Consider the following 21387-nt stretch of genomic DNA (forward strand, 5'->3'; position numbering starts at 1 on the left):
ATTGAAGTAGATGCTGGGTGTGATAGCTCATACCTGTAATCCCAGCAGTTCGGGAGGCTGAGGCTGGAGGATTGCTTGAAGCCAGAAGTTTGAGATCAGCCTGGCAACATAGTGACCCTGTCTCTACTTAAAAAAAAAGTTAAAAAATTAGCTGGGTGTGGTGGCATGCACCTGTAGTCCCAGCTACATGGGAGGATAAAGTGGTGGCTTTAACTCCATGACTTAAGCCCAGGAGTTCGAGGTTCCAGTAAGCCATGATTGTGCCACTGTACTCCAGCCTGGGCAACAGAGTGAGACCCTGTCTCTTAAAAAAAAAAAAGATTGAAGTAGTGTTATATGTACAGACAAAGAGCATCTACTGTATATTATTAGATGAAAAAACAAGTTATAAAATATTCCAGTTGTGTTTAAAAATGACATGCAGCATGTCTCAGTTTTTCTTGCATTGAAGCTGATTGTTTTCCTCCCTGCATACACTAAGCTCCTTCAGGGCTTGGGCAGTGCCTTTGGATGGTGTCTTCTCATCCTTTGCCAAGACTTTAGGTGGCATCTTGTACATAGTTGGCCCTCAGTGATTCCTTAACAGGTGTGATAATATGGCATTCATCTCATCATTAAAAGAGCCCTCTGCAAATTAGTCGAATTCTAGTTACCAATTACTTTGAAATACATTTAAAAACTGATTATGTAATTTTAAAATTGAGTTACTGATTTTTTGTTTTGTTTTGTTTTGAGACAGAGTCTCACTCTGTCACACAGGCTGGAGTACAGTGGCGCAATCTCGGCTCACTGCAACCTCCGCTTCCCAGGTTCAAGCGATTCTCCTGCCTCAGCCTCCCAAGTAGCTGGGATTACAGGCATGCGCCATCATGCCCAGCTAATTTTTGTATTTTTAGTAGAGACGTGGTTTCACCATGTTGGCCAGGCTGGTCTCGAACTCCTGACCTCAAGTGATCTGCCCACCTTGGTCTCCCAAAGTGCTGGGATTATAGGCAGGAGCTACCATGCCTGGCCAAGTTACTGAAGTTTTTAATTAATATTTCAGTCTTTAAATGATTTTGTCATATTTGTTTTCTCCCCCATTTCCGAGATACATTTTTTGACCTCCACTGACTTTATAGTGTTGTGTTTGCAGGGTTTACCCTTTGGAAGTGGATTTAATTCTTGCTGTTTGTAATCAGCTGACAAACATTAGTACTGGGTCTTACCTAAAAGCTTAAACCTTCATACGTGCATTAGAATCAGTGAAGCACCTTATAGGAAAGCAGAGTCCTGGACTGCAACCCCGTAGACTCATGATTTAGTAGGTCTCAGGGAGGGGCGCCCAAGGAATCTGAAGTTTTTGGTAAGATTTACGCCGACTCTAAAGCAGGTTCTGCTGATGGTTCTGGGAAACGCTGACTTTAAAAGATTGCATGGATTAGCCTAGATTAGCATGAATCTATTGGGTTTGTTAAACAAGAGCCTTTATTAAAATAAGAAGGTATTCATGTTAATCTATACAATTTAACACACAGTTTAGACCAGAGCAAGATTTAAAGGACTATAAGCACTGAATACATTGTGATGTGATCCCTTTAATTTATATCTGCCAAGATGCTGATCTATGCAGGCAGTACCGTTGCAGGACCATGGTGTCACATGCACAGCAATCATAATCTGCAAGCGTTTAACCGCAGAATGGCCAGTAGAGCCTGGAACAAGATAAATCTCTAACTAAGAAGTGTGAGCCTTAAAGGAGCACAGATTATTAGTGAATGATCACTTAAATGTAGCTCCAGGACTTCAGTGTTAATATTGCTGTTATATAACTCTTTCTGTAAATGACGTTCTCTATTTATTTTATTTAAAAGTGGTCAAGAAAATTATTAATCCGGCTGTGTGGTTCCATAGCCTTGTCTTAGAATGAGATCGGAATTCAGTGTTGTGTAGGTGTATACTTTTGATCTTCCCAGGGACTGGGTCCCTTTAAAGTATAGGTTTTTAGCATCATTTAACTGTTCATGCAACCACAGTGATTTCCCCTGAGAGAGATACTGGCAGCATTTCTAGTTTCTGCATTTCCTTTCTGTTGCCCGCCACACAGGTGGGGAGCAGAGAAGCGAGGGTACCAGAGGATTCCAGTGATGCTGTGGGTGTGTCCGAGGTGACCGGGTAGCAGTGCAGCGTGGAGGTAGCTTTGTGGTCTTCCAGGTCTGACTGCCTGGGGTGGATTTCCTACTTTCCCGTTACTAATTGTGTGGCCTTTGGTAAATTATTGAACCTGGAAGCCTCAGTTTCCTCCTATGAAAATAGGAATCATTGACTCATGGAGTCATCAGGAATATTGAGTTAATGACCCTAGAGGGCTTAGCATGACAGTACCTGGCACAGAGAAAGTGCTCTGCAAATGCCAGTGCTGTTATTATTAATCAGATAGACTTTTTCTTCCTTAACAGCCTACACTTTGAGATTTTAGCATTTACTGTTCACTAATCCGCTTAGGCTCCTAGTTTCTTATAACATGTTCCTAATTTTTAAAGGGATCAGTTTCTTTTTTTTCTAGAGAATCCTTTTTAACAAGGCATAGATATTCGCATGTATATCCTAATCAGAGACATATGGCAGCTTCGTGGAACCATAATATAATGATAGGATTATGGCTTTGTCTTTACGAGATTATGTCATAAGCAATAAACTCTAAAGAAAAAGACAACCTCTTCCTTTGTTCCAGATAAATCTTCTGGGTGGTTCTTAATTTTTATCCACCAGTCTTGTTTTATGAGCAAATTGGTTACACTTTGGGATTTCTGAATTGTGTTTTCCATGTAACGGAACTTTGCTTAATTTTTTCCATCTTGAGTACTCACTTGTGTAAATTGTAATCACCAAATTTCTCCCGAAGAGAGAGAGGGCAGGCTTGCTCAGTGTGGTGTGGTCCCATGTGATGGCAACTGGGAACAGTGGGTGGGTGTTTCCTCTCTCACCCACTCCTGTTAGCCTTTCTGGTGTATCTGTGCCCACCCACACATGATTTCTGACTGCTGCAGGACAATATGGAAGGTACCATGTAACACTTTTATTATTGTTCTGGATTAAAGAAATACCTGGAAGGTCATAGTGTTGTGCCAGTAATGTGCTACCATCTAATAAATGTGTGTTTGTAAGGAAAGACCAGAGCTGCAAGGGTTTTAATAAGATTAGCTTTCCCTTTTCTGCTTAGTTTCTGGTATTAGCAGTGAGGACTTTAAGCTGCAATTTGTATTTTTTACTTCCTCTCTCAAAGATATTGCAGATAGTGCAGTTTTTATCAGCTGCAGAAGGCAGCTGTTGAAGAAAGCTAATGTGATTGTTGAGAGCAGAGAATTGGATGATGGTAATGACCAGAATCGTTAACCTTTCGGAGCATACTGATTGCTTTTCCTCGTATTAAGCGTTGTGCATACGATCATCTCATGTCAAATCCCCAGTAACCCTACGAGAGAATGCTACAGAGACAGCCACAGTTCCACAGCTGGCGGTAGGGGTCTGGATTTGAATCCAGGCCCCTCCTTCTTAGCCTAGCCTGTATTCTTGCATGCCCAGTTCTTAAAGCCGGTCAAATCTGTGCAAAACACTCAAAATGAGGAGTGTTTCTAGGTTGCAGTGAAAACTGTTACTGTGATGAAACATTAGTTTCTAGGCCTGACATCCCCCGTCTTTGACTTTGTTATTTTCCTTGATGCAAAAATGTCTAGTTCTAAGGGAGCACATAAAGAGGAGACATAAAAATAGTGGAATACCATACCTGTTTTCTAGATAATGGCCTAGTTTAAGGTTTTGCCTGGAAAATTCCCTCTCATTTTTTCCTTTTCTTTTTTTTAGGGCCATTTTTATATGTCTCTACCTCTGGCCTTTCTACCTTTTTTCCCCCTCTGCTAGAATGTTTATATGAATTGACACCTACCTGAAAGTAGTTCCAGACTTGACTTATTTCAGTTTTACAGTAAAAATCTGCAGTTCTTGTACAGTTTTGGCAATTCAGTGCAGGGTTATCGGGGAACCTGCCCCAATAATCACGTAGGTTCTTTTCTATTTTTCGTAAGTGTCGGCCGGCTTGAGAAATAAAGGGACAGAGTACAAAAGAGAGAAATATTAAAGCTGGGCATCCGGGGGAGACATCACACGTTGGTAGGATCCGTGATGCCCCACAAGCCACAAAAACCAGCAAGTTTTTATTAGGGATTTTCAAAAGGGGAGGGAGTGTGCGAATAGGTGTGGGTGACAGACATCAAGTACTTAACAGGGTAACAGAATATCACAAGGCAAGTGGAGGCAGGGCGAGATCACAGGACCACAGGACCAAGGCGAAATTAAAATTGCTAATGAACTTTCAGGCACCATTGTCATTGATAACATCTTATCAGGAGACAGGGTTTTGAAATCAATCGGTCTGACCAAAATTTATTAGGCGGGAATTTCCTCTTCCTAATAAGCCTGGGAGCGCTGGGTATTACTTATTTCATCAGAATTAAAAACTTGATCCATGCTGTTTTATTGGACGATGTTTCATTTCCTTTTTAGCTAAGGGGATAAAGGTCCTTTACTCATCATCTCATTTGGGAAATAAATCTCTTTCTTTCTGTCTGTCTCCCTCATTCTTCCTCTTGTGTTCTGTCTGTATTCTCTTATAACCATTGAATATTATGGATGACCAAATGACAGAAGAGGATAACATAGATCATAATCAGGTACATATCTTGAAGGGTGAGCTGTAAAATAAGTAAAAAGTATGTTCTTCAAAACACTTCTAGCAACTTCATGCTATTTCTTCATGTTTCTGCAAGCTGGGTCTATGTCTGGTTTTGTTTAGCATTTATAGGGTACACACGGTTTTGGCAGATAGGAGAACGTTTTGTTCCTTAACCTTGTGTAGGTTCACCTGCATGCTATGTGTATTTCAGCATACCCGGGAGCTCTATAATTTTAGTCCTGTCCTGGGTTATCCCAGTCTGTAAAACAGGAAAGTAAAAAGTCACAGAGCTGTTCATTAAATGAGATAGTTATAAAAAGTCATTTGAAAAGCAGGGAGCTATTTTACAAGTATGGGGCTTTGTTTGTAATGTAAATGTAGACGTTGACAAGGGCCATTTGTTAGAATGACTTAAAAATACAATCCAGAACCCTGAAGGTACAATAAAGACCTAAGATGGAATGTTTAATCATTGTGCTCTTACTTGAAATCCCAACCGTGCTGTCTTGGATGGTCAGTAGAGACCTCCAGTCAACTCTCTTCGGTGGGGCTTTAGAAAGACACCTATGGAAGGCACATCACATGAGAAAAGCAGGAGCAAGAGAGAGAAAGGGGGAGGGGCACATACGTTTAAACAGCCAGATCTCGAGAGAACTCTTGGAATTAATTATATTTTACTTAAATTTCTTTAGACTGAATTCTAGAAAAAGGTGTATAGTGATAGAAGGAATGGGGTGAGATGGGACGGGACAGGGTAAGAATAGATTATAATTCTTCTGTGTTTTTAAATATTCAGGCAGATTAATATGTGACATGATGCTTACCCTTGGTTAAAGATCTACGTTTTTTGTTTTCTCTTGCAGCAATGACTTGACTTGAAGAGCTCTAAGAGACTGAAAACTTAACAAGATATGAAGTTGCCTCGGGAATATTTTTATATATTTTATACAGTTTCTATCATGGAGTCAGCAGGCATGTGGATAAAACCTAAAAGGGAATATTATTGCTGCGCTGTATACAGAATTCAGTTTGCTTTGAAACAAGTTTTGGTTGAAAGAGTCTGTTGAAAATTTTATTATACTTCCAGGGAGGAAAGAGCTGTTTTTATCTTCTTAACCACTCCCAGCCTCTACTCTTCCCATCCCCTAATCCCAGGCCTTGGTGCACACACTGTAGTTTTTCCATTATGATCAGTATGTGCAGTGATACTATTCATGTAGTCTGAGCTTATGCTCAGGGTGTGTGTGTATATGTGTATACATGTGTGCACGTGAGTGTGTGTTTCTTTTTCCAGTTCCTACATCCTATTTTGACACTGGTTGTAAGAAGATCTTCATACATACAGGTTAGCTGTTACAAAAGATAAAAGATGAATCTTCAGCGGTAAAAGCTCAGTGGAAATAATCTAGTCTAGCCCTGAGCAGTTGATTGCCCAAGGGACCATGGAGTCAGATGGGACCAGACGCTAGACTTTGGATTCCTTGACCACAAATTCAGCATTAACTCCTGCCACCACCATGTCACTCCTACGGCACTTATACATTTTGAGAAGGTTTTTTTTTTTTGAGACGGAGTCTCTCTCTGTCCCCTAGGCTGGAGTGCAGTGGCACAATCTCGGCTCACTACAATCTCCACCTCCCCAGGTTCAAGCAATTCTCCTGCCTAAGTCTCCCAAGTAGCTGGGATTACAGGCATGCACCACCACGCTTGGCTAATTTTTGTATTTTTAGTAGAGACGGGGTTTCACTATATTGGTCAGGTTGGTCTTGAACTCCTGACCTCAGGTGATCCACCCGCCTTGGCCTCCCAAAGTACTGGGATTATAGGCGTGGGCCACTGCACCCGGTTTTTTTTTTTTTTTTTTTTTTAACCTTTAGCTGAGCGATTCTTGGTTAATCCATTGAATAAAGGAGAAAATGGTTTAAAGTCACACACACACAAATTTGTTTGGACAACCCAAGGCCAAAACAAAAGAACCTTGCTTCTCATATAAGATGGGCCTGCACCTACCTCTGGCATGTTTTTTGTGTATTTCCTGTTTTTCATCCTGTAACTAATGCTCATTATTTAAAACACTCCAGTTACTTTCCCTTTAGGCCTGGCAAACTTTTCTTTTTCTTTTCTTTTTTTTTTCTTTTTTTTTTTTTTGTAACTGTACATTTTACAAAACACCCGAAAGGACCCAGAGGCATAAATAGTATTACATGATTTATGGTAGCTCTGAGGTGAGCTGTGGGGGAGGCCAGTTACAAGGTCTCCAAGACCTGCCTCCCTGTCAGTGTTGGAGGTGCCTTGAGCACTTCTTTTATTACATATAGAAAAAGCACATCTTTCATTTGTCTCCCAAAAGATGATTTCCAGAAAAATATACTTCAAAGTATTTACTGTACGTAGACTTAAATGATTCTATTTCCAGCATCGAACTAAACATTTCTAACCTTTTAAGTAAATGGGGAGTTCAGTTTCATGAGAATTTTTACTGACAACTAATAAACACTGTGTGTGTACACATTCATATACACTGTGGACTGGAGAAAGTCAGTGTGGAAATAAATTTCACTGAGATCCAGAAAGTAGCAATATAGGACTTCTAGGGGGATGTATTAGTGTAAATAATATATGTGCAGTCTAGGCTAATCGTTTTAATTAAAAACAAATAAGCATACTTTTTTGCTTTAAAAATATGCCCTCAAAATGGTGGGGGATAAAATGTAAGATATTCTTTAGCTTTATTTTTCCATCTTATTCAAGTCAGAGCACTTTTTTTCAAATAGCAATACAACAGGTAAGAGAATACTCAAAAATATTTAAAACTGTATTTATACCAAGAGTATGTTTTAAATATTTTCTAATACTTGAGCAGTTTTTGTCTGGCAGGCTTCCAAATTTTCCAAAATTAAGCGTTCAGTATTTTCAACACGTACGCTTTTTACTGATTTATACTGAACTATCTGATGAGAATTCCTAAGTGTTCCCAAAGCAACTGATGTTTACAGGTCTTGTGTTTCTTCTCATTCTTTCTAAGGATGAGGGAATCCACAATAGACTTTCTCTAGAAAACACTAATGATGGACAACTTTTTGGTGTCATCAATGAGTTGGCTACTACCTTGATGTAAAAATTTGTAAAGGAAATTTTTCACCATTTCGAGTGTCAAGTGTATTTTTAACTGTCTGGTTTGTACTTTTATGACTTTTGTACTACCAAAGCGGAGTTAAAAATAAAAATGTTAAACGCGGTGTGTTGTCTTGTGAGTGATCCAATTGTTGGCACCTTGTACACTGGAAATACAGTCGTGGCAGTATAATTATTGAGCTTAATTTTTTACAGTGCTGAATTTCTTGTGTCTTGAAATATCAAGCGATCATTTGGCTGACTTTCCTCATGCGATTTCCCCTCCTGCAGTACCCCTTCCCCTAACACAGGCATACCTTGGAGATACTGTGGGTTCAGCCCCGGCCTACTGAAATAAAGCAAATATTGCAATCAAGCCAGCCACATGAGCTTTCTGGTTTCCCACTGCATATAAAAAAGTTATACTATACTATAGTCTGTTAAGTATATGCAATAATATTCTGTCAAAAAACATACATACCTTAATTTAAAATACTTTATTGCTAAAAAAGAAATACGATAATCTGAGCCTTCAGCAAGTCATAATCTTTTTGCTGCTGGAGGATCTTGCCTCAATGTTGAAGGCTACTGACCAGGGTGGTGGTTCCTGAAGGTTGGGGTGGCTGTGGCAATTTCTTAAAATAACACAGTGATAAAGTTTGCTGCACTGATTGACCCCACCTTTCATGAAAGTTTCCTCTACAGCACGCAGTACTGTTTGATAGCATTTTATCACAGTAGAACATCTTTCAAAATTGGAGTCAATCATTTCAAACTCTGATGCTGCTTTATCAACTAAGTTTATGTATTATAATATTCTAAATCCTTTGCTGGCATTTCAACAATGTTCACAGCATCTTCACCAGGAATAGATTCCATCTCAGGAAACCACTTTCATCATCTGTTAAGCAATTCCTCATCTATTCAAGTTTTATCATGAGATGGCAGCAATTCAGTTCAATCTTCAGGCTCACTTCTGATTCTACTTCTGTTGCTGTTTCCACCACATTTGCAGTGACTTCCTCCACTGAAGTCTTGAACCCCTCCAAGTCATCTATGAGGGTTGGAATCAACTTCCAGACTCCTGTTAATGTCTCTATTTTTACCTTCTCCCATTAATCAAAAATGTTTTTAATGGCATCTAGATTGATGAATTCCTTCCAGAAGATTTCAGTTGACTTTGAGGTCCAATAGAGGAATCACTGTCTACGGCAGCTCTAGCCTTATGAAATGCCTTTCTTAAATAATTAGACTTAAAAGTGGGAATTAATCTATGGGCTGCAGAATGGATGTTGTGTTAGCATGCGTGAAAGCATTTCTCTCTTTGTACATCTCCATAAGAGCTCTTGGGTAACTGACCAAGTCCTTGTCAGTGAGTTATTATTTTGAATGGAATCTTTTTTTCTGAGCAGTAGGTCTCAACAGTGGGCTTTAAATGTTCAGTAAACCATGCTGTCAACAGATGTGCTGTTATCTAGGCTGTTTACAGGCAGAGTCGATTTAGCATAATTCTTAAGGGCCTTACGATTTTCAAAATGGTAGATGAGCATTGGCTTCAACCTAAAGTTGCCAGCTCTGTTAGCTCCTAAAATGAGAGCCTGTGCTTTTGAGGTTTTGAAGTCAGGCATTGACTTCTCTCTAACTATGAAAATCCTAGATGTCATCTCCTTCCAGATCTATTTTTTCATTTAGCCACCTTCATCCATGATCTTAGCTAGATTTTCTGGATTACTTACTGCAGTTTCTAAATTAGCACTTGCTGCTTCTTTGTACTGCTATATAATGGCAATGGTTTCTTTAGTTAATCCTTATGAACTGGCTGGGTGCAGTGGCTCATGCCTGTAATCCCAGCACTTTGGGAGGCTGAGGCGGGCTGATTGCTTAAGGTCGGGAGTTTGAGACCAACCTGGCCAACATGGCGAAACCCTGTCTCCACTAAAAATACAAAAACTAGCTGGGCATGATGGCGCACACCTGTAATCTCAGCTACTCAGGAGGCTGCAGTAGAAGGATCACTTGAATCCGGGAGACAGAGATCGCAGTCGCTGTACACCAGCCTGGGTGACAGAGCTAGACTCCGTCTCAGAAAAAAAAAAAAAAAAAGTTAAATTTAAAAATCTCATGAACCAACCTCTGCTGGCTTCCAACCTTTTTTCTGCAGCTTCCTCACTTCTTTCAGTCTTTATAGAATTGAAGAGTTAGGACCTTGCTCTGTATTAGGCTTTGGCTCAAGGGAATGTTGTGGCTGATTTGATTTTTTTATCCAGGCCACTGAATCTGTCTCCGTATCAGCAATAAGGCTGTTGCACTTTCTTATCATGCATGTATTTGCTAGAGTAGCATTTTTAATTTTCTTCAAAACTTTTGCTTTGCTTTGCATTCACAACTTAACTATTTGGTACAGGAGGCCTAATTTTCTGCCTGTCTCGGCTTTTGACGTGCCTTAATCATTTCTAGCTTTTGACTTAAGGTGAGATGCATGTGACCCTTCCTTTCATTTGAACAGTGAGAAGCCATTGTAGGGTTACTTATTGGCCTAATTTTAATATTTTGTCTCAGGGAATAGGGAGGCCTGAGTAGAGGGAGAGAGACTGGGGAACGGCTGGTTGGTAGAGCAGTCAGAACACACACACAGCATTTACAGATTAAGTTCGTCATTTTATGTGGGCACAGTTCATGTCATCCCAAAACAATTACAATAATAACATCAGAAATCACTGATCACAGATCACTATAATAGATATAATAATAATGGAAAAGTTTGAAATATCTCAAGAATTACCCATATGTGACACAGGGACATGAGTAAGCACATGCTGTTGGAAAAGTGGTGCTGATGGCTGGGCGCAGTGGCTCACGCCTGTAATCCCTGCACTTTGGGAGGCCGAGGTGGGCGGATTATGAGGTCAGGAGATGAAGACCATCCTGGCCACCATGGTGAAACCTCGTCTCTACTAACATACAAAAAAATATTAGCCGGGCATGGTGGTACGCACCTATATTCCCAGCTACTTGGGAGGCTGAGGCAAGGGAATTGCTTGAACCCGGGAGGCAGAGGTTGCAGTGAGCTGAGATTGTGCCACTGCACTCCTGCATGGGCGACAGAGCAAGACTCCGCCTCAAAAAAAAAAAAAAAAAAAAGAAAAGTAGTGCCGATGGACCTGCTCAACTTGCAGGGTTGCCACACACCTATGGCTCATTAAAAAACAAAACAAAAACAAGCAAACAGGAAAACCCTGCAATATCTGCAAAGCACACTACAGCAAAGTACAATAAAATGAGGTATGTTTCATGCGCGTCCGTGTGAAGAGACCACCAAACAGGCTTTGTGTAAGCAACATGGCTGTTTATTTCACCTGGGTGCAGGCAGGCTGAGTCCGAAAAGAGAGCGAAGAGAGATAGGGGTGGGGCCGTTTTTATAAGATTTGGGTAGGTAAAGGAAAATTACAGTTAAAGGGGGGTTGTTCTCTGGCAGGCAGGAGTGGGGGTCACAAGGTGCTCAGTAGGGGGGCTTTTGAGCCAGGATGAGCCAGGAGAAGGAATTTCACAAGACAATGTCATCAGTTAAGGCAGGAACAGGCCATTTTCACTTCTTTTGTGGTGGAATGTCATCAGTTAAGGCAGGAACCGGCCATCTGGATGTGTACATGCAGGTCACAGGGGATATGATGGCTTAGCTTGGGCTCAGAGGCCTGACATTCCTGTCTTCTTATATGAATAAGAAAAATAAAATGAAATAGTGGTAAAGTGTTGGGATGGCGAAAATTTTGGGGGATGGTATGGAGAGATAATGGGCAATGTTTCTCAGGGCTGCTTCGAGTGGGATTAGGGGCACCGTGGGAACCTAGAGTGGGAGAGATTAAGCTGAAGGGAGGTCTTGTGGTAAGGGGTGATATTGTGGGGATGTTAGAAGAAACATTTGTCGTATAGAATGATTGGTAATGGCCTAGATATGGTTTTGTGTGAATTGAAAAACCAAATGGAATAAGAGAAGGAGAAAAACAGGTATAAAAGGTCTAAGAATTGGGAGAACCCAGGATATCTGATTAGAGAGTGCCTAAGGAGATTCAGCATAGTCCTGCCAGCAAAGATTTTTTACTTCAAGAGTTTAGAGTGGCGGTTTGGGGATAGCACCAGGAGATATCAGCTGTGATGGCTTGGAGAAACAGTGTAAACTGGCAGTGTAAACAAGAGCAGGGCATGTATGAGTAGTTAAGAACGGTGAATAGGAGTATGACTAGACGGAAGATAATAGGGATGACAAGTTTTTTGGGGCACAGTCTAAGTTGGTCTGGTGTCTGGAATGAGACTGGGGCCTAATAAAAAGGAGCGTCTATACAGGAGCTTAAATGGGCTGTACCTTGTAGCATTCCGAGGACAGGCCTGACTTCTGAGAAGCGAAAGTGGTAAAAGTATTGTCCAGTCCTTTTTAAGTTGGTGGGTGAGCTTGGTGAGGTGTGTTTTTAAAAGACCTTTAGTCCTTTCTACTTTTCTTGAAGACGGAAGACCGTAAAGGATGTAAAGGTTTCACTGAATACTAGGAGCCTGAAAAACTGCTTGGCTGATTTGACTAATAAAGGCTGGTCTGTTATCAGACTGTATAGAGGTGGGAAGGCTAAACTGAGGAGTTATGTCTGACAGAAGGGAAGAAATGACTGCAGTGGCCTTCTCAGACCCTGTAGACTCGGGGCATGTTGAGTAAAGCTAATTTGCCAGTCCTGGGTGGAGGCAAATCTTCAAGCTTGATGTGTAGGGAAGGGAGGGGGCCTGAATAATCCCTGAGGAGTAGAATAGATGGAACACTGAGAAGTTATTTCCTTGAGGATAGATTTCCACGATGGAAAGGAAATGAGAGGTTCTAAGAGGCGGGCTAGTGGCTTGTACTATAGCATACCCTGCTTTTGCTGGTGTGTGGCAATTAGGCCTGGTGGAACCGCCATCAATAGATCAAGCGTGATCAGGGTGAGGAACAGGAAAGAAGGAAATATGGGGAAATGGGGTGAATGTCAGGTGGATCAGAGAGATACAGTCATGGGGGTCAGGTGTGGTATCAGGAATAATGTGGGAGGCCAGATTGAAGTCTGGGCCAGGAACAATGGTAATTGCGGGACTTAACAAAGAGTGAGTACAGCTGAAGGAGCCGGGGAGCAGAAAGTATATGTGTCAGGTATGAGGAAGAAAATAGATTTTGGAAGTTAGGAGAAACATAGAGAGTAAGTTGAGCATAGTTTGTGATTTTGAAGGCCTCTAAAAGTATTAGGGCGGCAGCAGCCGCTGCATGGAGACATGATGGCTAGGCCAAAACAGTAAGGTCAAGTTGTTTGCACAGAAAGGCTACAGGGTGCGGTCCTGGCTCTTGTGTAAGAATTCTGACTGCACTAACCATGCCTAGAAAGGAAAGGAGTTGTTTTGTAAGGGATTGAGGTTTGGGAGATTAATTGGACACGATCAGCAGGGAAAGTGTGTTTTTATGAGAATTATGCCGAGATAGGTAACAGACGAGGATGAAATTTGGGCTTGACTGAAGTAATGGGGGCTGTCTGTGAAGCCTTGCGGCAGTACAGCCCAGGTAATTTGCTGAGCCTAATGGGTGTCAGGGTCAGTCCAAGTGAAAGCGAAGAGAGGCTGGGATGAAGGGTGCAAAGGAATAGTAAAGAAAGCATGTTTGAGATCCAAAACAGAATAATGGATTGTGGAGGGAGGTATTGAGGATAGGAGAGTATATGGGTTTGGCACCATGGGGTGGATAGGCAAAACAAGTTGGTTGATAAGGCATAGATCCTGAACTAACTTGTAAGGCTTGCCTGGTTTTAGGACAGGTAAAATGGGGGAATTATAAGGAGAGTTTATAGGCTTTAAAAGGCCATACTGTAGCAGGCGAGTGATAACAGGCTTTAATCCTTTCAAAGCATGCTGTGGGATGGGATATTGGCATTGAGTGGGGTAAGGGTGATTAGGTTTTAATGAGATGGTAAGGGATGCATGATCGGTCGCCAAGGAGGGAGTAGAGGTATCTTATACTTGTGGGTTAAGGTGGGGGAATACAAGAGGAGGATGCAAAGCAGGCTTTGGATTGGGAAGAAGGGCAGTAATGAGATGCAGCTGTAATCCAGGAATAGTCAGGGAAGCAGATAATTAGGGTGTCTCGGCCTAATAAAGGCACTGGGCAGGTGGGGATAACTAAAAGGAGTGCTTAAAAGAGTATTGTCTAAGTTGCCACCAGAGTTGGGGAGTTTTAAGAGGTTTAGAAGCCTGGCCGTCAATACCCACAACAGTTACGGAGGCAAGGGAAATAGGCCCTTGAAAAGAAGGTAATGTGGAGTGGGTAGCCTCCATATTGATTAAGAAGGGGACGGACTTACTTTCCACTGTGAGAGTTACCTAAAGCTCGGCGTCCCTGATGGTCTACGGGGCTTCCGAGGCGATCAGGCAGCGTCAGTCTTTAAGTATAGAGCCGCTGAGCCGAGAAGGAGTCAGTCAGAGAGCCTTGGGGCAGAGTTCCAGGGGCTCTGGGAGTGGCTGCCAGGTGAGTTGAACAGTCCGATTTCCAGTGGGGTCCCGCACAGATGGGACACGGCTTAGGAGGAATCCTGGGCTGCAGGCATTCCTTGTTCTGGTGGTCAGATTTCTGGCACTTGTAGCAAGCTCCTGGGGGAGAAGGTTCTGGAGGAACGCCTGGCCGCTGCCATTCAGGCGTTTGGAAGTTCTTGTGCACTGGAGATGTGGCTGGGGTTTGTCTCACAGTGGAGGCAAGGAATTGCAACTTTTTTCTATTATTGTACACCTTGAAGGTGAGGTTAATTAAATCCTGTTGTGGGGTTTGAGGGCCGGAATTTAATTTTTGGAGTTTTATTTAATGTCAGAAGCAGATTGGGTAATAAAATGTATATTGAGAATAAGACGGCCTTTTGACCTTTTAGGGTCTAGGGCTGTAAAGCGTCTCATGGTTGCTGCCGAACGAGCCATGAACTGGGCTGGGTTTTTTATATTTGATGAAAAAGAGCCTAAACGCTATCTGATTTGGGATAAAGAAAAAGGAGCATTTACCTTGACTATGCCTTTAGCTCCAGCCACCTTTTTAAGAGTAAATTGCTGGGCAGGTGGGGGAGGGCTAGTCACGGAATGAAACTGTAAGCTGGACCCGGTGTGAGGAGGGGAGGTGATAAAAGGATTATAGGGTGGAGGAGCGAAGGCTGAGGAAGAATTGGGACCTAGCTCAGCCTGGCGAGGAGGGGAGAGGTCAGATGGGTCTGTAGAAAAGGAAGATTAGAAAGACTCAGCAACGCTTGGGGTTGGGACTGAGGGGACAGGTGGGAGGGAAAGAAGGAAGATTTGGGATGAGTTGCCTTGGGAACAGAGACCAGAGAGGGACTGATGTGTAAAAGAATGCCTGGACGTCAGGCACCTCAGACCGTTTGCCTATTTTACGACAAGAATTATTTAGATCTTGCAGGATGGAAAAATTGAAAGTGCCGTTTTCTGGCTATTTGGAACTACTGTTGAGTTTGTATTGGGGTCAAGCAGCATTGCAGAAGAAAATAAGACGCTTAGATTTTAGGTCAGGTGAGAGTTGAAAAGGTTTTAAGTTCTTAAGAACACAGGCTAAGGGGAAAGAAGGAGGAATTGACGGTGGAAGGTTGCCCATAGTGAAGCCCAGAGAAAAGAGAGAGAGTAGAGACACGGAGGGAAGGGGTTTGGGGGTTCTTACCCTCCAGAAAAGCGGGAAAGGGGTCAGGGCACAGAGATACGAGATTGGGGTGCAGAAATAAGGGATTGGGGTGCAGAGATATTAGAGGTTGGGGCACGGAAATAAGGGATCGGGGCACAGAGGTAAGAGGTCGGGGTGTGGAAATAAGCGATTGGGGGTTCTTGTGCCCTAGAAAAGCGGGACTCACCACTAAGGGTGAAGGAGAAGGGGTTGAGGCGTACTTGCCCCTTCCCCAGAAAAGCGGGACTTGCCGCTAAGGGTGAAGGACCAAGGCTGGCGTCCCTGCGTGGTCTGACACCTCTGAAACGTGGGTGAATAATCAGAGAGGCGTCCCTGCAATGATTAAACACCAAGGGAAGGCTGCCTTCCCAGTCCATGACCGGCACCGGAGTTTTGGGTCCACGGATAAAACGTGTCTCCTTTGTCTCTACCAGAAAATGAAAGGAATTGAAATTAAGAGAAGGGAGAGATTGAAGAGTGGAAAGGAGAAAGTGGTTGAGGGACAGTGAGAGAGGTTGGAGAAGAGAGTAAGAAGAGGCCGCTTACCCGATTTAAAATTGGTGAGATGTTCCTTGGGCTGGTTGGTCTGAGGACCTGAGGTCGTAGGTGGATCTTTCTCACGGAGCAAAGAGCAGGAGGACAGGGGATTGATCTCCCAAGGGAGGTCCCCTGATCCAAGTCATGGCCTGTTACTGCATTTTAAATTGGAAGATAATTTTGGACTTGTAAAAGAGTTGCAAAAGCAGTACAGAGTTCATGTAAACTCTTCCCTCCATTTCCCCGTATGTTACCATCTTAACTATAAAAAAGTGATCACAACTAAAAAAATAACAGTGGTATAGCACCATTCATTAAACCACAACGTTCTTTGGATTGCATCCGTTGTCTCACTAATGTCCCCTTGCTGTTCCAGGATCACCCACTGCATTTAGTTGTTGGATCCTGTCCCCTCTGATCTGTGGTTGCCCTTTAGTCTTTTCTGGTGTTTCGTGATCTTGACACTCGAATGTATTGATCAGTTCTTTTGTAGACTCTCCCTCAACCTAGGTGTTCCAGCTGATTCTTGTGATTAGGCGGAGGTTTTGTATAGGGGAAGGGACACCATATAGGTGATGTGCCCTTCCTATTGAATTGTGTCAGGAATGTGATGGTACGTATTACCAGTGATGTCAACCTTCATCATTGCCCAAGGTGGTGTCTGCCAGGTTTCATTCTGGTAAAGTTACTATTTTCCCTTTGTAACTAATGAATATTAGAGGGGAGATACTTAGAGATTAGGCCAATATCTAATTTCTGCTTAAACTTTCACGCATTAATTTTACCATCTGTATGAGCTTTCTAGGGCTACCATAACAAATTACCAAAACCTGGGTGCCCCAGAACACAGAAATGTATTCTTTCACAGTCTAGAAGGCCAGACCCTGAAGTCAAGGTGTCTGCACGGTTGATTCCTTCTGATATCTCTGAGGTAAAATCTGGCCCATGCCTCCCTCCCAGCTTCTGGTGGTTGCTGGCAATTCTGGCATTCTGTGTCTTCTTCCCTGTGTGAGGGAGTCCTCTGCTCTTACAAAGACACCAGGCATTGGGTTTAGGGTCCACCCTAATCCAGTTTGACTTTATCTTAACTTGGTTACATTTGCAGAGAACCCATTTCCCAATAAGGTCATATCCACAGGTCCCAGAAGTTAGGACTTCAATATCAACAGGTCTTGTGGGGGACATCATTCAACCCACCACACTAACATTGGGGGATCCTGGCTGCAGTGGCTATGTCTGTGGTAGGAGCCCTTTCAGGTTGGTGCCCATGTCCTTTGATGTGGTTCCATCCTTTTCTTTACTTTTCTCCTTCCTCCACTTATTACGCACTTTTTCGTTCTTTCTCTTTCTTTCTTTCTTTCTTTCTTTCTTTCTTTCTTTCTTTCTTTCTTCTTTCTTTTCTTTCTTCTTTCTTTTCTTTCCTTCTCTCTCTTCCTTCCTTCTCCTCCTTCTCTCCTTCCTTCCTTCTCCTCCTTCTCTCCTTCCTTCCTTCCCTTCTTTCATCTTTCTTTTTTCTTTTTCTTTCCTTCCTTCCTTCTTTTCTTTTTCTCTCTCTCTCTTTCTTTCTTTCTCCTTCCTCCTCTTTTCCTCCTCCTCCTTCTACCCTCCCTTCCTTCTTCCCTTCCTTCCTCCCTCCCTTCCTCTTTCTTTCTTTCTCTCTCTCTTTCTCTCTCTCTCTCTTCCTTCCTTCCTTTTTCTTTCTTCTTTCTTTCTTAATTTTTTTTTTTTTCTGAGACAAAGTCTCACTCTGTGGCCCAGGCCAGAGTGCAGTGGTACAATCTCGAGTCACTGCAACCTTTGCCTCCCAGGCTCAAGTGGTTCTTCTGCCTCAGCCTCCTGAGTAGCTGGGATTACAAGCATACGCCACTACACCTGGCTACATTTTGTATTTTTAGTAGAGACAGGGTTTCCCCATGTTGGCCAGGCTGGTCTTGAACTCCTGGCCTCAAGTGATCCACCTACCTCAGCCTCCCAAAGTGCTAGGATTACGGGTCCTTTATTTTTTGAAAGCCCTTTATTACTTTCTGGCACCACAAGATGCTCCAGGTTCATCTTGTCTTGTATTTTCCTCGCCCCAGCCCTGAAATCAACCACTAACTCAAGGAGCCGTGGTCCCTTTTGTTGGAAAATGATGTTTAGAAATAAAGAGCACTAGGTGTCCTCATTGATGCTGGGATGTCACAGCTACTAGGTCCTCTGTACACACATATATACATACACACACACCAACCCATGCGGATACCCACATCTTTATGTATTTTTGTATCTGTGAAACAAAATCATGCACCCACACTGCTACTTCTGACTCCAGTCTTGCTCCATAGTACTCGCTCTAAGCTTCCTGCTTTCCTTATTTGTAACTTTCTTCTCCAACAGTAAGGAAACCTGGCTCTTATTTTTTTACATGTTTATTCAACCCTAGCATACATATTCAGTAGTTTGAAAATATATTACTGTGAGAAACACATTTTCCAACTGAAGTACTGTGTGTGTGTATGTGTGTGTCTGTGTGTGTGTGTATGGTTCTTGTTTTTAGCCTTACAGTATTCTGTCAAAACTGTGTTTGCCAAAGTTTCTTAAGTCAGCTCCTTTGTTCCCCACCCCCTTCTGCATGGTAATGTGACTCATTTGGAACACAGAGTCATTTGTCACCATCTGCATTCCACCTCTCCTTCATATCCTGGTTGAGATTTTTAAAATATATAGACAGCAGACTTCACTCTGTGTGGTACTGCATAGGATTCTGATTTGGAGTGTGCGTGCGTGTGTGTGTATGTGTCCTTGAAAACAAGATGATCAATAACAGCTTACACTGAGGAAGTGGAAAGGTCGACTTGGTAATTTCTGACCAAGTCACAACATGAGAACCAGAAACTCAGAATGCGTGCACTAGGATGGATGTTAGAATTCCTCCAATCCCCTGTTTTATAGTTGAAAGGGGTCACTTGGGGAGAGGGGCTTAGTTTTTGGTTAATTGGCCTTTTTGATATCCCCTCTAGTACATGTGTAATGCAGAATGGGGACGTTTGGCCACTAACTGGCTTTCATGTCTTTCTTGGCTCATTAGGGGAGTAGCGGGCAGCTGGCGAGGTAGCACATATGACCCTTCTGTTCCCCATGGTGATGGACGCTAGCCTTGCAATGCTGGCCCTGAACAATTGCTTCAGCGAGCTCCCCACCCTGGCAGTTCCTGGGTGAATTTGCCAGGGGCCCTGTCCATGGCCTTGAATGCTCCTGCACTTCTTTTTCAAATCTATTTTCACATCCAGGCTTCCTCCACCCCAGTCTCCTATAGTGAAAATGTGAGGAACCCTTCCTTCCGTCTCACCGAGGACAGTAGAGTTGGGGGCTTGGAAATGGGGTCGCGCGATTTAGCGCGTAGTATCACCGAGGGCTTGTTGTGTGGTCAAAGAGGACTGTGTTTTGTATATGAGGTTTGACTTGCCAGTTCTTAGATCCTCCGACTCTTTTGTCTGGATGGGGCATGTTCGTTCTACCCAAGGATTCCCTCCTCCTCTCCTCATCTTCCCAGGACCATGCTGCAGGACTGTTCTCAGATCTCCCCAGGGGACCCTCACTGTAGCTCTAAACACCTAAAGGACAGCTGGGACTTCTTTGTCTTGGGCATTTTGTGGCTTGGCCAGGGGGTGGTGTGGCTGCCCACGCGGTTCAGCTGGTGTCCAGCTCTGCGGGTCCTCCCGCAGAGCTGGCCCTTCGCTCCCTCTGCTGGCCGAATCGGAGAACTGCACGGCCGTTGGGGGTTGGTGCTGTTATCTTCCTGAATTCAAGCCCTGGTGTTGCAGAAAGTACTCGTGATTTTTTGCTGAATGAATGAATAAACAAAAGCCCACCTTTAAAAACGAAAGACTACCATTAGCTATTTTGTGAGAGTAAAGGTTCGAGTCTAGTGTTTTTCTAACTGATTTTCTGGCGCTGCCAGGTTGTCTTTATTGTTTTTCTCATCGGACGCTCCAGTTTCTTACCTGGGAGCTTGTGTCCCTGCAGGTGTTACCTGGATACTGGTGAGAATGATTCGGTTCCGTTTTGGAGGGAACCCCCCGCGCTGAATGCTGTCATGGAAGTGGTGTGGTCTCAGAGAAGTAGGCACGACCTTTGCTGTTGCGTTTGAGCCCCACACTCACCACTGTGTGATATTGAGAAAGGTATCTTATCTTTCCGAGCCTCAATGCCATCTGTAAAATGACCTGTCTCACGGGAGTTTTAAGGATCAGAAAAATGCCTGCAAATCCACTGTCTTCTCATCCACCCCTACCGAGGGCGCAGCTGCTGTACGCGGCATGTTTGGTAACTTGGTGAAGGGTCTACCTGCGTCCATCCCCCACAGCTGATCAGAGTGGCTGTGAATGGCCCAGCACACACAACTTTGTCTGAGTCGAGTTGAGCCGGCAAGCTGCTTGCTGCGGAACTGAGCCACAGAGTTCCATAGCCTCATGGGGGAGCCCATGAGGGTTCCCATGGCTAAAACTACAGCATTAGCCGCCAGAGCAATAAACCATTTTTCTGCAGCAAGCGGGCTGGAAAAAATGGTTTATTGCTCTGGTGGCTAAAGCTATAGGCTAGCGGGCTGGTGGAGACCATATTTCCTGCTGTGTAGTCGTCTTTCCTGGTGTGAGGAAAGGGAGGGAAGTGCAGAGGGAAGACAGGCAGTGCTGGTTGCTTTTTTTTTTGGTTTGAGACAGAGTCTCACTCTGTCACCTAGGCTTGAATGCAGTGGCGCAGTCATGGCTCACCAGAGCCTCGACCTCCCAGGCTCAAGCAATCGTCCCACCTGAGCCTCCCAAGGAGCTGGGGCTGCAGGTGCGGGCCGTCATGCTCGGCTACTTTTCTGTGTGTTTTTCAAAGAGACGGGTTTTTTCACATTGCCCAGGCTGTTCTCGAACTCCTGAGCTCAAACGATCTGCCCACCTCGGCCTCCCAAAGTGCTAGAACTATAGGCATGAGCCACTGTGCCCAGCCTGGTTGCTTTCAAGCCCCAGATTCAGTTGTCCCCAAGGCCTAGATGCCCTTCTGAACTTCACGAACATTTCAAGGAAATTCTTTTGTTATCTAGTTTGGGTTTCTGTCATTTGCAACCAACCAACCAACCAAACCAACAAAAAGAACTCGTGAACTCATGACTAATGCAGTTATTTGCAGAAACGTAGCTTTAGGAGGAGTTATAGAGCCACATGGAAAGTGAAGCTCTGGCATCCAGCCCTGCAGCTGAGACTTCCTAGAGCTGCCTTGACTCCATCGCCAGAAGGCCTGGCCATGGTGCGGTTTCTGTTGTGAAACGCTTCTGCAAACCCTCTTCCTT

General features: G+C 43.5%; 1 protein-coding gene across 1 annotated transcript in view; it reads left to right on the forward strand.

The window, feature by feature from the left end:
• Positions 1–6285, forward strand: part of RELL1 (RELT like 1) — a 74469-nt gene extending 68184 nt beyond the window's left edge. Inside the window, exon 7 of the mRNA XM_012499851.2 lies at positions 5575–6285. The gene's annotated coding sequence lies outside the window, so the exon portion shown is untranslated. The remainder of the gene's footprint in view (positions 1–5574) is intronic.
• The last annotated feature ends 15102 nt before the right edge of the window (positions 6286–21387 follow it).

Source organism: Nomascus leucogenys, chromosome 20, assembly GCF_006542625.1.
Source record: "Nomascus leucogenys isolate Asia chromosome 20, Asia_NLE_v1, whole genome shotgun sequence".
In the NCBI taxonomy this organism is placed as follows: domain Eukaryota; kingdom Metazoa; phylum Chordata; class Mammalia; order Primates; family Hylobatidae; genus Nomascus; species Nomascus leucogenys.